The sequence below is a fragment of the Sinocyclocheilus grahami genome, unplaced genomic scaffold (assembly GCF_001515645.1).
Source record: "Sinocyclocheilus grahami isolate Dianchi unplaced genomic scaffold, SAMN03320097.WGS_v1.1 scaffold16.1, whole genome shotgun sequence".
NCBI lineage: Eukaryota > Metazoa > Chordata > Actinopteri > Cypriniformes > Cyprinidae > Sinocyclocheilus > Sinocyclocheilus grahami.
In genome coordinates, this window is record NW_015505195.1 from 2121543 (window position 1) to 2139083 (window position 17541).

The 17541-nt window shown below is 36.8% G+C and overlaps 1 long non-coding RNA gene across 1 annotated transcript; it reads left to right on the forward strand.

Annotated features, from left to right (window-relative positions):
• Positions 1–4263: 4263 nt before the first annotated feature.
• LOC107550319 (uncharacterized) lies at positions 4264–10100 on the forward strand. Its single transcript, XR_001604649.1, has 3 exons — positions 4264–4939; positions 5024–5242; positions 10090–10100. It is a non-coding gene; the product is annotated as an uncharacterized lncRNA (long non-coding RNA).
• The last annotated feature ends 7441 nt before the right edge of the window (positions 10101–17541 follow it).

Here is a 17541-nt window from a genome sequence, read left to right on the forward strand (position 1 = left end):
TACTGAGCAACTCAGCAGAGTAAAGTGAAATGAGAGAGAGAAATATGCTTAAAGGTGATGTGAATAATGTCATTATGTTGCTGCGGAAATTACACACTTAACCTTAATCACTCATGTGGACTGAAGTTTTTGACTCCAGTCATAAAAACCAGTCTCAACCCTTATCTGATCTGAAAAATCAGAAAGATCTGGAGACAGAGGAAGAAAATGGTGTAAAGTTCATAATCTCATTCAAGATCTCTGAGTGAAGTTGCAGAAATGTGACAATTTATGTGTTGACATAAGTGCTGTCTCTTTAATATTCAAGTATGAAGAAGTTGCATGACGTAATAATGCCCAAACCTGGAGTAACCGTTTACTTTAATGACTTGGTTTCCAGTCAATGGGGCGGCAACAGTGGAGATGAGAGCGGATCTGTGTTTAGAGAGCTGGAGGTCTGTATATGACAACCATGTGACTACAAGATCCTTCTCAACTTTTGTTTGTATATGTGTCCATGTGCTGGAGGGGAGTGTATGTGTCCCTCTGACCCAAACACTCCAAATCAACGTATTGTTGTGTGTGTTTTAAAGAGCTGCAAGTATAAAAACACTTTAAACCTTAAACTTAGCTGTTTAGAGGTGTTTTAGGCACTGGGAGACCACCTGGCTGACCAGTGAAATTACTGTAGCTTAACACAAGGAGACTAACGGCTTACTAACAAAACAACTAGTTTAAGCTGTTTTTCTATCTCTATTTGCAAGCTTTAGTTTTTGTGTTTCACTTCTGAAAGTTCAACATCCAAACATAAAACAGATATTTAAAGTGGTATTTTTATTTTTATTTATTTATTTATTTGCGTGCGTGTGTGTGCTTAATTGCATGCAAATTTGACATTTGAAAGTTCTTTTTTTTTATGTGGGCAAATGTTCTAACATAGCAACATGCTAGGACATATATGAGCTACACTAAATAAAGGTGCGTGTCTTGACTTTTTAATGAGGCATAATTGTATTTACACAAGAATCACGGTTGAGGGAAGCAATCTATCACGTACCCGATTGTTACATTTTTGACGGCCGCACCTGTGAGCTTCAGGGCAAAGCAAACCCACCACTGCTCTGCGGCAACACCCGTATTCTTTTATTTTATCTGCTACAAACAACAAGCTAAACTGGATTCCACTAGGACTGATTGATTTTTGTTTTCCAGCAGTATTTTTAAGTTTTTAAAATGTAAATTTTGAGAAACTTATGACACACTCTATAACATCAACATTCATCATGCAATTGCAATTTACAATAGCTACAATGTATCTGTCAGCAAATAACTTAAATACATAGAAAAGTAAAGTGTTGTATACTTAAAAACATTTTTTTATAAAGTATGCTATTGTCACAATTCGCTGAGGCACAGGCACGAGGAGACGTGTAGATTTCACAGAACGAGAGTCTTTTAATGATCAAAAGGGAGACAGAGCACAAGGATGACATTCACAACAAGTAGACCAGACAAAAACAAACTGAACAGACTGGGGCTTATAAACACAGGGCAATCAGGGGAACACAGGTGCATGGAATCAAAAAGTAATCAAACAAACAAACAAATAAACAAGAACAGGAAAAAGACCATAAAAGGAAACACAAGAAGAACTACGGAGGCAAAACGGGTCCAAAAGTCTGACAGCTAAATTAATTATTAAGGTTAATTAAAGGTATTATTAAAAGTAATCTAACTATGTAACATGCATTACTTGTGGTTATGAATAATACGGAGCCCCTAAGGGAGTGATCCTCAAATCTGGCCCGCGAGATCCACTTTCCTGCAGAGTTTAGCTCTACCCTAATCAAACACACCTGAGTTTGCTAATCAGTGTCTTCAGGATCATTAGAAAATCACAGGTGGGTTTGTTTGATTATAGGGTTGGAGCTAAACCCTGCAGGAAAGTGGATCTCGCAAGCCAGATTTGAGGATCACTGCCCTAAGGGGACATGGTGTGAGATGAGAGGAAAAACACGTACCTTCTCTTGCAAAACTACAGTGTTCCCCTGAGAAACTTTGCGTTCATTTGTAAAACGTGCGTTCTCTCGAAAACTACTGTATTGTCCTGAGAAACTTTGTATTTGTTCGCAAAACATTTGCGTTCTCTTGCAAAATCACTGTGTTCCTCTGAGAAACTTTGCGTTCGCTAGCAAAAGCAAAGTTTTTTCATTAACACCACTAATTATTTCCATTGCAGAAGTTTTGTTTGAGAAAGTTTACATTTGTTCGCAAAACACGTGCATTCTTTTGCAAAAAACTACTGTTTCCCCAAGAAACTTTCTCACGTAAACATTTGCGTTGTCTTGCAAAAGTATTGCGCTCCCCAAGAAACTTTGTTGTTTGTTAGCAAAACATGCATTCTCTCTCAATAATATTGAGTCTCTCGCAAAACTATTGCATTTCCCTGAGAAATTTTGTGTTTGCTTGCAGTTTTTCCTCACACCGTACATTATTTCCATCAAAAAAGTTTTGCAAGAGAACGCAAAATATAATTTTCCTTCCAATCTCATTTTTTTTTGCCATCAACAAGAATATAGTATATACACCAGATTTTTTTCATGTATAAAGCAGATGGTGTATAGTCTTCCTAATCCTATTTTATAAAAGATGCTTTCTTGTAGGTATTATAACCTGCTTTTATTTGCAATGCTTAAGATTACAGCACACAGTGAAAGGGCATGAATACCGACACCCACAATGTTGGGATGGGAACAGTAAATCCCTCAGCGGTGCCTCACCCGAGAATCAAACAGGCAAGATGCCAGTTCCCAACAACGGGCACATGGGAACACATTTGAAGGCTGATCGCTAGCAAAATCACTGTGTTCCTCTGAGAAACTTTGCGTTCGCTAGCAAAATCACTGTGTTCCTCTGAGAAACTTTGCGTTCGCTAACAAAAGCAAAGTTTTTTCATTAACACCACTAATTATTTCCATTGCAGAAGTTTTGTTTGAGAAAGTTTACATTTGTTCGCAAAACACGTGCATTCTTTTGCAAAAAACTACTGTTTCCCCAAGAAACTTCTTGCATTCTCACGTAAACATTTGCGTTGTCTTGCAAAAGTATTGCGCTCCCCGAGAAACTTTGTTGTTTGTTAGCAAAACATGCATTCTCTCTCAATAATATTGAGTCTCTCGCAAAACTATTGCATTTCCCTGAGAAATTTTGTGTTTGCTTGCAGTTTTTCCTCACACCGTACATTATTTCCATCAAAAAAGTTTTGCAAGAGAACGCAAAATATAATTTTCCTTCCCATCTCATTTTTTTTTGCCATCAACAAGAATATAGTATATACACCAGATTTTTTTCATGTATAAAGCAGATGGTGTATAGTCTTCCTAATCCTATTTTATAAAAGATGCTTTCTTGTAGGTATTATAACCTGCTTTTATTTGCAATGCTTAAGATTACAGCACACAGTGAAAGGGCATGAATACCGACACCCACAATGTTGGGATGGGAACAGTAAATCCCTCAGCGGTGCCTCACCCGAGAATCAAACAGGCAAGATGCCAGTTCCCAACAACGGGCACATGGGAACACATTTGAAGGCTGAATTGTTGACAGCCAACCACACCTTCATTTGTGAAGGACATGGTCCTGCGAGAGCCATTAGCCTCCAGGAGGAGAAAGACAATGGCTGTGACAGCGCACTGCTGGGATCCAAGAATTCAATAGTATTCTAATATGAGTTGAATGTGATTGTACAGTGTAGTGTGACAGATAGGCATGAAAAGGAAAACGAAGCTGAGCTATGCTGTCTCCAGTCATCAGACTGTCAGCGGAACTGAAGAGAAGCGCATAACTGCTATTAAATCACTTTCTGTCATGCTGTACGTGTGTGTGTGGAGACAGCAAGATAGAGTCTCTATTTCCAGGTGTCACAGACATGAAGCTAATGGAGTGACATGTGCATGTGCATGTGAATGAGCATATAGGGTGACTAGGGGCAGTCGTGGCCTAATGGTTAGAGAGTTGGACTTGTAACCCAAAGATTGTGGGTTTGAGTCTCGGTACCGGCAGGGATTGAAGGTGGGGGGAGTGAATGACCAGTGCTCTCTTCCACCCTCAATACCACAACTGAGGTGAGACCCTTGAGCAAGGCACCCGAACGACCAACTGTTCCCCGGGTGCTGCAGCAATATGGCTGTCCACTGCTCTGGGTGTGTGTGTTCACTACTCACTGCTGTGTGTGTGCACTTGGATGGGTTAAATGCAGAGCACAAATTCAGAGTATGAGACACCATACTTGGCTACACATCACGTCACTCACTTTTTTTTTTTTTGCCGTTCTGATATAATCAGGACAGTTCTGAGTTGCCGTTCCTGATAATTAGTCTTAGCTTTAATTTGATTGCTGTGAATAAATGTATTAAACTGATGTCACTGTGATTCATGCTTTTTCTCTCATGAGAAACCAGCAGCAGTGTGATGTGGAGCCTTAAATAACAAGAGTGGGTGGGTTATGTAGTATTTTGACCCATTAATAGAATGGTAAGACACATAAACAACTACATCTGTTGCTTTTTCCTCACAACGCTGAGAGGTAAGTTGACAACATCAAGTTTGCACATGAATAATGTGATTCAAATGATTTTTTTTTTCCTGTGGACACTATTTTATTTGCTGCCATTTAACAAAGTAATCAAATATCTTTACAAAAACAATTGCTTTTATTTTTTTTGCAAAACTGTGCATTACCATTAGCACCCTTTTCTTAGCATTTCTTAGCATTACAAGGTTGTTTTAATGTGTTTATATTTTTCATGTTTATGATATTCTGGAATGACTGAAGATCAGCGCAGAATTTATCAATCTTGTGGATGGACTGCAACGAGTCCTTTTGCAGTTGTATCCATCAAAGTGCCATGCAGACATAATGGGAATGACTGTCACATTGTAGAGCTTGGACAAAGTTGTAAGTAAATGTATTTACTTTATAAGTGCACATATTTATTGGACTCTGTAAGCTTTAAGATTGTATGGCCCATTTTTATTAAAGCACACAGGTTCTGAGCAGGGATTCATCAAGGACATGACTGATGGAATTATTGCTGTGGGTGGCCAAAGTGAGCACCATCATTCTGCAGTGGTGTGGTCTTGGTAATAGAAGAAGAAACCTTGGTGATCTGGGGTTGTATCATGCTGTGGGGTTGTGTACTGCGTTAGACTATCTGGGACGTGTCACAGCACTTAAAGGCAAAATTGCTTGGTTTTTAATGTTTTCATTCAAGCAGTTCCACATTCATTTACATTTACATATATACTTTTCAGACAGTGCAGTGTTAATATGTGAATGTTTTAATAAATATGAATGTTTAAATTATAGTTTATTTGTGCTCTCTGTTATGCCAGGATAATTAGTTAACAAAAAGCTTTTGTAATGTTAACTTGTGTTGAAGTTTATGTAACTCACAATTTTAAGTCAACCATGTAAAGGTTTTAGGTAATTGTTTTAACACACTATATGTAGTTGAGTGAGCTTAAATTTGATAGTTTACTTAATCCTCTTGCTTGAATAAATTGATACAATATTTCATCCAAAATTATGACAACAAAAAATACATTGTTAAAAAATAATCTTTAATTCTTAGAACAAAATATTAGTTGAAACAACAAAATCACTATCTTTGTAATAACTTCAATTCTTAGTTTCAACAAACTCAAAATTTTAAGGCAGCCATGCAAGTTACTTTTTTAAGTTAACTCAACAAATCAGTTTTTAGTGCTTTCACAGAAGCAAGTGATTTTTTAAGACATATTTCAGTAATATCTGTCAGATAAAAGGGACAATAAAAAATAACAGCTGCTGTAGATGATGCGATTGAGACTGTGGGACTAGTCACTGTCCCAAGCATCTCAGCCAGTCAGACTGAACCTGCTAGCCTCTGCTTATCACTTAAAGGCAGCTGATAATTTAAGCATCATCGCTTACAGATGGTCGCCATGCTGCCATCTGAAAGAACGATTCAGATCTGCACCTCTACTGCAGCTGTCAGTCACCATAGCTGAGGCATTCGTGGCCAAGTGGAAATTGATTTGTGATTGAGGGTTATTAGAGAGAGTCTCTTACACTCTCAGGAAGAAGGAGCGCAGGAAAAGGCAGATGTAGGGGTTGGATGGATGGATGGATGGGTGTGTGTGTGTACGTGTACTTGTACGTGTGTGCCCACTCTGCCCTAAGGTTGAGGGGTGACTTGGGGGTGGGGTCAGGATTTGAGAAATGTCTGGAGTCTGGTCATTATTCACAGCTGTCATTTAGAACTGGCATGATGAATAGGAAATATTTCAATCGGTCATGGAGTCGGCTATAGTTGTATTGAACTATATTGTGGCCTTGAGTAAGACACTTAACCCCAAGTTTCTCTAAGGGGACTGTTCCTATAATAAGTGTAATGTAATATGATTTGGATACAAATATTTGACTATTATTCCAAGTTCAAATGAAAAAAGGATTTTATATATGCACATCAGTGCATGTTATACTGTAGTATTATAGTATACTGTACTGTACTGATTGACCTGTCAAAACAAAAAATACAACTTTTAAAAATGTCTTCCAAAATATCCAGATCTGTTCAAGTAAACAACTGTAAATATATCTGTAAGCATTTGATTTAAGAGTCACATCTGAATGAACCTGTTTGTTTGAGATGCAGACATTCTCATATGATCTAGTGAGGACAACAGACAGGTACAACTCTATCTGATGATGACTCCCTGAAGATCCGTGAGAAGAATAGAGGACCAGACACTACTACTGATCAAATATCTGACCCACATTCTCACAACACCCTTGTTCATTTGCCTTTTCTGAGTAATGTATGTAGACGGCTATTGAATGCATACAAAAAAGAACATTATTAATGAACCCTTGTGAAAGACCCGAGATCACTGTATATCTAACAGTTCAGAGAGAAAGAAAGGAACTTGGTGATTATATATCCTCTGATTGTGTGTCTGAGGAAACTGAAGGCTTGAGACATAGCTGTTCTCACACAGTTTTTCAATATGTTTGATAACTATCATCTCTACAGGGAATTGCTTCATCATTATATAGATACATGTTTTGTGATCCATTGAACCACTATTGATAAACTGATAACTGTTTTCATGTTATGTCTGAAAAGTGTGCTGTAAGAACAAAATCCACAGAAAAACAAATAATGTCCTGGCATGAAAATTACCTACTTTTTCCATTAAGGTTACGTACATTTCCTTCCACCCTAAACCAAAATACAGGTAAAATACAGTAACTGTGAATAAACCATATGGAAATTTCCTTCATATTAAGATGCTATGTATATTTTTTTAAATATATATATTTATATACAAACCCAATTCCAAAAAAGTTGGGACACTGTACAAATTGTGAGTAAAAAAGGAATGAAATAATTTACAAATCTCATAAACTTATATTTTATTCACAATAGAATATAGATAACATATCAAATGTTGAAAGTGAGACATTTTGAAATGTCATGCCAAATATTGGCTCATTTTGGATTTCAGGTGAGCTACACATTCCAAAAAAGTTGGGACAGGTAGCAATAAGAGGCCGGAAAAGTTAAATGTACATATAAGGAACAGCTGGAGGACCAATTTGCAACTTATTAGGTCAATTGGCAACATGATTGGGTATAAAAAAAGCCTCTCAGAGTGGCAGTGTCTCTCAGAAGTCAAGTTGGGCAGAGGATCACCAATTCCCCCAATGTTGCAGCGAACAATAGTGGAGCAATATCAGAAAGGAGTTTCTCAGAGAGAAATTGCAAAGAAGGGGATGCCACACAGTGGTAAACATGGCCTTGTCCCATCTTTTTTGAGATGTGTTGATGCCATGAAATTTAAAATCAACTTATTTTTCCCTTAAAATTATAAATTTTCTCAGTTTAAACATTTGATATGTCATCTATGTTGTATTCTGAGTAAAATATTGAAATTTGAAACTTCCACATCATTGCATTCTGTTTTTATTCACAATTTGTACAGTGTTCCAACTTTTTTGGAATCGGGCTTGTAAATTCTGGCTGATACCAATAAGGTGACAATCATATTCATGTAATGGCCAATAAGCGATAAATGACAGCTACTGAAATTAAAATTTATACTATTTTCTCAATAAGTAATTAAAAAATAAATCTTAAACTTAATAATGGGAATACGCTTCATTGTTAACCATGCATTTTACAGCCACTTTTCATTCTCATTTATTGATGTCACACAAACTTATTTGCATAAGAAGAGTCAAGCTCAGTTTTTCAGAGCAGCAGGAAATTAGATGGTACGTCAGACACTTCCAAACTCTGTGGATGTCATGCACAAGTCACTGAGGCAGAAAAATCAGATAATTTAATAAGATCAGGTGTTTAGGTATATGATTAGATGTTTTTATGGTTAGGAATCAGGAAATGAAAAAGACTGCCATTAATGAGGCGTGCTAATATTTTCCCTTCAACTGTACAAACACAAACACACACAGACACACACACTGTAGACAGTCATCTTCCTCACCCACCACCATCTCAGAAGAGACATTAATCACTAAACACTCACCACAAGTTCTGTCTGACAGTATAAACACACTCAACCCAGCTACATTCAAATTCACTCAACAACCAGACAATCTAGTTTGTGTGTGACATCAAGGACTGTCAACAACCATAGACACTGAAGAGAACATGCTTCCCTTAGTTTTCCTTTAAGTAGAGTCAGAAATATCATAATTACAGGTTACATGCATGACCAAAGCAAAACCATATATTTACCAGTGGGAATTCTCAATGATACTTGAGTTGAGTTGTGATGTTCAAGGGGTGTCTGCAAGATGGCAAACAGTAGATGGTAGTGTTTTTGCTAAGATATTTCAATTACATTACTATTATTGCTCATTACATTCTACTAATGCTAGTGACTTATTCTTTGTGCAAAGTAATGAATTATTTGTAACTCAAAACTTGTTTTTGTTTTGTTTCCACACCAATTTTCATTTAATTTAAAGGTTTTCGTTAATTTAAAATAAAGCTAAAATAAAATGGGAGAGTTCACCTTCAGTTGCTGGTCCCAATTGACTTCCATTTAGGGCTGCACGATTAATCGAATGCGATTGTCATGCGCAATAAATCTCCATCACGTGCTTTCAGATGGACCAGCATTTACTACACAGAGCCTTAGTTCACTGACAAGCTATGCAAAATCGCGTTCATAATCGCAGGCTGATTTAATAGCGCGATTATGAAATTGAAGAAATCGTTCTGCAATTATGAAAGCTGTTTGCGTAGCTTGTCAGTGAACTATGGCTCTGTGTAGTAAATGCTGTTCCATCTGAAAGCATGTGAAAATACCACATTTAATAACGTTTTTACTCCAAACTCACTTCATAACATCAGTCGAGTGTTTGAAATAAATCCTTCTGTGAGATGATGTGGCTTCTTACACAGAATAAGGCACGCAACATATTTCATAGTACTCTAAGCAGTGATAAAGGCAATTAGCATTGCATTATTATATACTTTATTATAATAAAAAATATAATAAGACGAACTCAGATAAGCCACATATTGTCGTAGTCGTGTGTTTATTAGTCACGTTGAATCAATGAAAGCAGATAAATCTTCTGTTTATTCAGTAACCGCTATAGGCATTTCCTGATTTCTTCTGCGGGGTGTATTTAGAGTTTCCACGCAAGAGCACCCTCTGGCCTTCGGATGGAGATTTATTACTGTGCTTCCCTGACAAGGTGCGCATGACAATCGCAGCTTTTGCCTAGTCGCGATTGCGATTTAATTTTGATTAATCGTTCAGCCCTACATCCATTGTATGGAAAAAAACTATGCAAGTCAATGGGGACTAGCAACTAAAGGTGAACTATCCCTTTAAAAACTTAAGAAAATACATTTAAGTTGAAGCACTACAATTAAAAAACTGAAATAAAAATACAATTAATAGAAATACTAAAAAAACTAAAATTACTTAAAAATGAAAATGAATGCTTCGTGGTACTGTTATTCATTTCTTCATGAAAGTTATTTGATTTTCATATACTTTATTTCAAATCTTGGCACTGGCCAGTTTGGTTTATGGCTTGGAATTTTTATTGACTGAATATTTTGAAATCCCTATGGAGAAAAATTAATGGGAAGAATATGTGTCACTTTGCAATTCTTAAGATTTAAATGTGCCGCCCCCGATTTTAAATATTTTGTTACATTCTTTGTGTCTGTTTGTTTGAGAGGCCATTTATTCACTTATATGACCATCTCTCTCATGCGCAGAGAAGCAGTCTACCTTTTGATTCGATGCCCACATGTTCATGTAGGAGTATGACATTGTTATCTATGTGCTTAACTTTACATATTCAAACATCAAGTGTTCATTGCAGGAGTAGAGCACCACTTGTTCGTGATGGAGGGATGACTTGTCTGTCTTTCCTGCTCTCAGTAAAGCAGGGAGGGCCTCTCCCTCTCTCACCCTTTTTGATGTCTGTCTGTCTGTCTCTCTCTCTCTGCCTCGCTGTCTTATGCACATGAAGTCCCACAGGCACTTATATCCACTCATATGGTGGGTGTAGTTGAATTTTGGCCATTTTGGAGTAAATTTTTAAATGCAAAGAGGTGGTGACTCGCCCCTGCCCTCCTCCATGGTTCTCTGGGCGTGTGTGGGATGGACAGTCATGTCTTTAAAGACCCTGCATTGCAAGAGGGGAGTATGATGATGCTGTCATAGTTCTTGTTCCTACACGCAGGGCTGTAGTTAGGAATTCTGGGACCCCTGAATGTATACTAAGCTGCACTCCTTACTTATTTTTCAACTAAATGTAAGGAGGGAATGTGGCCGGATGCACAGCATGTTTGCTCTTTGTACTGATACAAGATAAATAATGAATTATTAAATATTAATATTATATTACATGTAAAGATTAAAACCTTGGATCACACAAAGCACAATTTTAATAAATAAAATTAAATGTTGCAATCAATATACTTTCATCAAAATATGTCATAAAATTAAAAAACATAAATTAAATGAATTAATCATTTTATTGAATTGATGTAGGATTCAATATACTTTACATTAAAATATGTCATTAAAATTTAATTTTTCTTTAATAATTTTGTTAAATTAATAATTGTAATTATATAATTTGATATAAAATATATTGAATCCTACATCAATCCCACTGGAATTGTTGTTTGCAAGACTACACAGCTATACAACACTCTAAGCACAAAAAGGGCATATATCTCTATTGATCAAGGAAACAGATGCCAGAACATTATCTATGTTGATGAGCATAATTCCCAACACTCTGCATGACCTAGTCATGGATCAAAAATGTCTCTCTGACAGCTCCGTGGCACCGACTGGCTAAGCCTGCATTATTTATATCCTCGAGTCATGCATAGGATGGGGTCAATTAATAGATTGATAACAACTCTGGGGATTGAAAGGCAATGCTTATTGGTTATCAATACCTGTCACTCATTGGCTCTAGAGCCAATTTATCAGTTTGTTATAAAGTCGCCATGATCCCAATCCATTGTGTTCATTGACTAACTGACTCAAGCTTTAAAACAAACTTCCTGTCACATGCTGTGAAGAGAAGGTGTAGTGAAGGATGCTTGGCTTGTTCTGTTATAATAAGACTGTCACAGTATGCTTGATTGCATTTAGGAACCTTAATTTTTCTTGTTCATTGTTGTAATGAGAATTACTGATGCAACTGTTTATTGTTTTATAAATACAAAGCAGTCATTGTAGTTTTAAAAACAAACTGGGACCGTTCACACAGAACACGTTGAAAAATGCAAGACACGGGCAGTGGAATGGGGAAAGATGCAAGTCTCGAGACATGTTTTTTGAAAGTTGAACTTATTTTAATGTTTTTAGAATGCAGTGTCATGCACAAGATGCTGCAAAAGATGCAAGACATGAACACAATGGTACACCTCTGTCTAGAGCATGTTTCATAGAAAAACAATGACAAAGTGCGATGGAAACAGCGGAATGGAAAAACGCGTTCTGTGTGAACCAACAGTATGTGTATTTAATGCTTTATTGTAAAAGATACCAAGCACAATGTAATGTTAGAAAGCATTTAATCTCCAAGAGCTAGACTTTTGGCATAAAGTCTGGTTCAACCACAGTTGGACATCTGAGAACAAAGCAAATTATAAAGGCATGTTCAAGCTCGCAGATCTCTTGAATATCTTACTATTTTCAGTGGCATGTATACTTCACAAATTTTGGCAAATCCAGCGACTGGTTCTTCCTTGGAAGTGCTCATTTTATCAACCTAGTACCTTGTAAACATGACTTTGTTGTTGATAATGTGCTAAAAACAGATTTGAATCTAAGAAATTGCATTCAAGTCAGCCAATCAGATTAGAACTGACAACTGAGTTGGATTTCAGCCAGTGTTTGCCATTTTTGTGTGCGATATGCATCATATTGTCAGTTCCTGGCAGGACAGTTACTGTTTTTCACAGGGTTAGCCTACCACATTCTGTATATAGAGAGAGGAAAATAAACAAGACTGTATTGTGTGGAATAATGAATAGAGAAAGGACTGCATACCTGCTGAATGATTGACAGCTATGAGCAACCAACTGACCTGATATGTTTGTGGCTTCCACAGCTGCAGATCTCAATGGTAATGGTATACTGAACACTGTAAGACATACAGAGATATGTCATATATTTGCATTATGTTAGTATAGCCTTATATGTTTTTTTTTTAATCTGTGTGTGACTGTTAGTGTCCCAGGACAGAGCTGAAATTATTAATGATTATATATCGCTAACTAGACGTCAAAATTTCAGCATTCATAAAATGAGCTCAACAGTTTGTCTATTTACATCAGATTTAGCTCACAAATAACATCGATGTAGTACAGTAGTGTTTCTCTCTGCAATAGCCCTACTATGTTGTAACATGTGGTATATGGGCAACTCTGGTAACGCTGCCCTCTCATTCATTGATCTGCTAACTGCTATGTTATGCTCACGTGTTCAGATAATAATAGCTTTCTAGGACTAAACATTATTTGGATAATTGGTAAAAAAAAAAGTTAAATATCTTAACCCTACTGTTAGACCTACCTGAAAAACTAAAAAGCAATTTATTTAATTCGAAGGCCTATCGTTATTTTCTATTTGTGCTATCATTATTAATTTCTTTATTTGTTCTTATTTTATTACTGACTGCTTACTTGTCATTTTTTATTCATTCAAAGTTTTAAATTAAGCTATCTCGTGCTACTGCACCAAAATTACCCAACTGTAAAATAAAAAAAACACTGAGTGAGCAAAGATTTGTGAGATAGCTAGTTATAATGGTAATTAAATAATGTTTACATATGTATAAAAGCCTACATTAAAATCTGTCATATAAATTGGTCTCTTCATTAGAAATTAGCCTACTGATTGCCACCATTGATGGACAATTTTTTTTAAATAATATTAAAAATATCTGTATGACATTATATTCTGCAGTTCTTCCCTGTTGTACCAAATATCTATACTTTTCAAATTATCACATCGAAGTTAGAAATTCAAATATTGTGACAAAATTAATTTTGTAGGGTGCCACAAGTTTGTTAAAATTTCCAAAGGGTGCCGCGACTAAAAAAAAGGTTGGGAAACACTGCTCTAGGCCTCCGGCTTCTGCTCACTGTAGCCCGCCGTGTGTTTCGTTTGTGAAAGCGAAATTACTTTGTTTGGCCTTCCAAAAGAGGACACGACTAGAAATCAGTGGTTAAGTTGTATTTACAACACTGTTCCAGAACAGTTCAACCCAAATATTCAGATGTGTGCAGCACATTGTATGGAGGACTGTTTCCTGGAAGAGTAGACTACAATGCCGGCTGTTCTGACTCACAGACTGAACGTACGTTTTCATTTAAAGGATTTGCCACTGATGATTCAAACGCGAGTTTTGGGCAGTGTAGAGTAGCGCTTGTTTGTCATTTCTCCGATCACAAATGCAGACATGGTTTTATGTTTACGTGGCGCTATGCAATGCAACGCTACGCGTAAAAAGACAATATAAGTCATTATAATCAGTAATTATGTCCCCACTAGATGCAACAAATGCCTCGTTTGTAATGGGTTTTAATGTTTTTGAATCGTCGCTCCGGCCAGACAGGGCATCACAGTATGGTAAGGGGCGTAACATTTCCGTCACACGCTTGAGGTATATCTTTTTATGAAGTGTTGTAGATTTAAAAATTAAAGTCATATTATGCTTTAGAATGTAGCGAAATAAAAGTGAACGCTTTACAAAATAAAACAATAATTTGGTAAGTAGGCCTACACATAATGGACTTCAGCTAACGAAGTAAAACATTTACTAATTTCCGTTTATATGCATTATTTAAGTCACACCTATAAATTGTTATGTGAACAAAACAATTCAAAACTCAAAGTATATTTTAGTAAATACAGTCCCAAACACTGTTAAGCATTAGAGACGTAGAGGAATAGGATATTTCACCCAAAAATGAAAATTCCTTCTTTATCTAATCACCCTTATGTTATTCCAAATTTGCATGATTTTCTTTATTCTATGAAACATAAAAGAAGATACACAAAAAAATAAATTATTTTTTTGGGGGGGGTCTGTTTCTTCTATACAATGAAAAGTCAATAGGGCCCAAAGTTTAAGAAAATAATCCATATAAGTTTGAATCGAGTTATTATTATTATTATTATTATTCAATTTATTCAATACATTTGACTAAAAGAACAGTAAGAAACCATTTAGCAACTGCTTACAACCACTTCTGCACAGTCAAGTGCCACCCACATTATCTTCAGAAAATGTAAACATCTATTTTTAACATACTGTACATTGTTGCAAACAATATGCTATTGATGCTTTTAATTAATAAGTGAGAGCTAGAGAGGGCTTGTAGAGTGTGAATGTATGTTTAGTGTTTGTGTGTGTATGTGTATGTGTATGTGTGGGTGTGGGTGTGGCTGTGGCTGTGTGTGTGGGGGGGGGGGGGGGGGGGGGTTGGGTTATTGTGTCATAATAATGGTTCAAGCTTGAATTATCACCAGTAAAGTTTTGCCAATTATTTTTGTGATTACAGGCAATGTCTCTAAAAGATCTTCTTTTGATGGGCTTTGGCAAATATATATTTAAATAAATGCTGTTCCTTTGCACTTTATGTTGACAAAAGAATCCTGAAAAAAGTATTAGGGTTTTTAAAGAAAAAAAAAGTAAGCAGCACAACTGTTTTGAATATTATTAATAATAAGAAATCTTTCTTGGGCTCAAAATCAGCATATTAGAATTGTTTCTGAAGGATAATGTGACAATGAACACTGGGGTAATGGCTGCTGAAAATTCAGCTTTGCCATCACAGGAATAAAATACATTTTAAAAATACAGCACACTTTTGAATGGTATTCCATATGTGATTAATTATGATTTATTGAATTATTAAATCAACATATATTATAATTTGATTAAAAGTCAATTGAAAGATATAATTATAATGCAAAGAGAGACACAGTGACCGTATTCACAAAATAAACAAATGCATTTTATCTGATAAATAATGAATGGCTGAAGGAGAGTGGTACTGATAGATGTGAGGCAGAAATGAAAGTGTCATTCTGTGGGTTAATTAGTGGGTAACTGTGTCACTGCATGATGGGGTTCATGGCACCACTGATAACCTTTCTCATTACCTCTAATGTTTTCGTGTGAGAGAGAGACAGGCAGAGAAGAACCTCTAAATTTGCATTACACACAACTAGCTCACTTTGATAAATTTTTTAATAGGTCTCTGCATGAGAAACTGACTGATTCTCCCCTCGATTCTTGTCCTTTCCAATTAATCCTCTTTTTATTTTTGGAGCGTTTCTCATCTCCTCTCTCTGTCTCTCGCTCTTCATGTTCCCTCTCGAGAGTGTGCAGCCCACGTTCACTTTTCTAACTCATAGAGTCTGTGCGTCCCACATGTGGAGAGAAAGATTGAGATGGAGGAGAGATGAGCACAGCGTGTGGTACGTCCCATGTGATGCATGGAACGCCAGACAACAGGATTCCTTTTTCAAATCTGCGGGATGAATCTTTTGTATCTTCACAGGAGCTTGTATGCATTACAGATTAAAACCTGAGCAAAGAAACACCACTTACCCTGAATATATGTTAAACTATGCAGGAATGTGGTTTGGTGTGGTGGTTTTGCATTTATTTGATAGAGTTTGAGATACATAAGGTGCATTTTCTTGTCCCCATTGACTTCCATAGTATTTTTTTTTCCAAACTATGGAAGTCAGTGGCTACCAGCAACAGTTTGCAGCAACCAACCAGCATCCACCATTCTTCAAAATAACTTGTTCATTGGAAGAAAAAAAAACTCATACAGCTTTTGAACAAGGGTGAGTAAATGATGACAGAATTTTAATTTTTGGGTGAACTATCCCTTTAAGTCAACACAGTGCAGAAAGCTGTTTGTGTATGATTCACTATAAAGGATTTAAATACAATATACTGGTCCCATCTCATTGACCCTCATTGAGCAGAGCCTCACTGAAGGATCATCAGGATCAGTGACTTGAACTATCATTCATGAATGAATCATTCAATCTGTTTCGTGAATAGTTCAAACTATTTAAAGAATCGTATTTGTTCATTGATTCCGTTCTTGAGTTCAACTCTCTGATTCACTGACTCACAGATGTTCTAAGAGTTAACAGCTGAAGGGGAAGATTATCAGTAAACAAATTATTTTTCCTTTTTTTGTCCCACAGTAAAATAACAGGTTTGGATCAACATGAAAATGAGTAAATAATGCCAAAACGTCCATTTTTGAGTGAACTATTTGTTTAATTTTAGTTGTATTAGTATAAATCTTTTGCTTCCTTTTGCAGTGGATGTTAAATAAAGAGAGAAGCTCCGACACACACACATACACAAATACAGACATACAAACACGCCACCCCCATCCCAGTCAGTCTGACGCCCATGTGGCCCCCCTGCTGCTCTTCCTCCTGTGAGCTCGGCTCTTGGTTTCTGAAGCCAGTGGGAGGCTCTTTCATCTCTATCTCACCAGCGGGCACCGCAGTGCCAGCCTGGCATAATCGGCCTGGCATTGACATTTTAGCATCTCTTTTTCTGTTATTCCTCTCCACCTGATGTCTCTCTGTCTCGCTCCATCTCACTCACTAAAAAGCTGGGTCACCAACCCTTCAGCAGGAAAGGCAATAAAACCCTGCTAATTCAATCAGAGCTAGACATGTTGAGATGAGAGAGACGAGAGGTTCAAATCTGACCTGTGTCTGTCTGTCTGTCTGTCTGTCTGTCTGTCTGTCTGTCTGCACCTGATGTCTCTCTGTCTGGCTCCATCTCACTCACTAAAAAGCTGGGTCACCAACCCTTCAGCAGGAAAAGCAATAGAACCCTGCTAATTCAATCAGAGCTAGACATGTTGAGATGAGAGAGACGAGAGGTTCAAATCTGACCTGTGTCTGTCTGTCTGTCTGTCTGTCTGTCTGTCTGTCTATCTA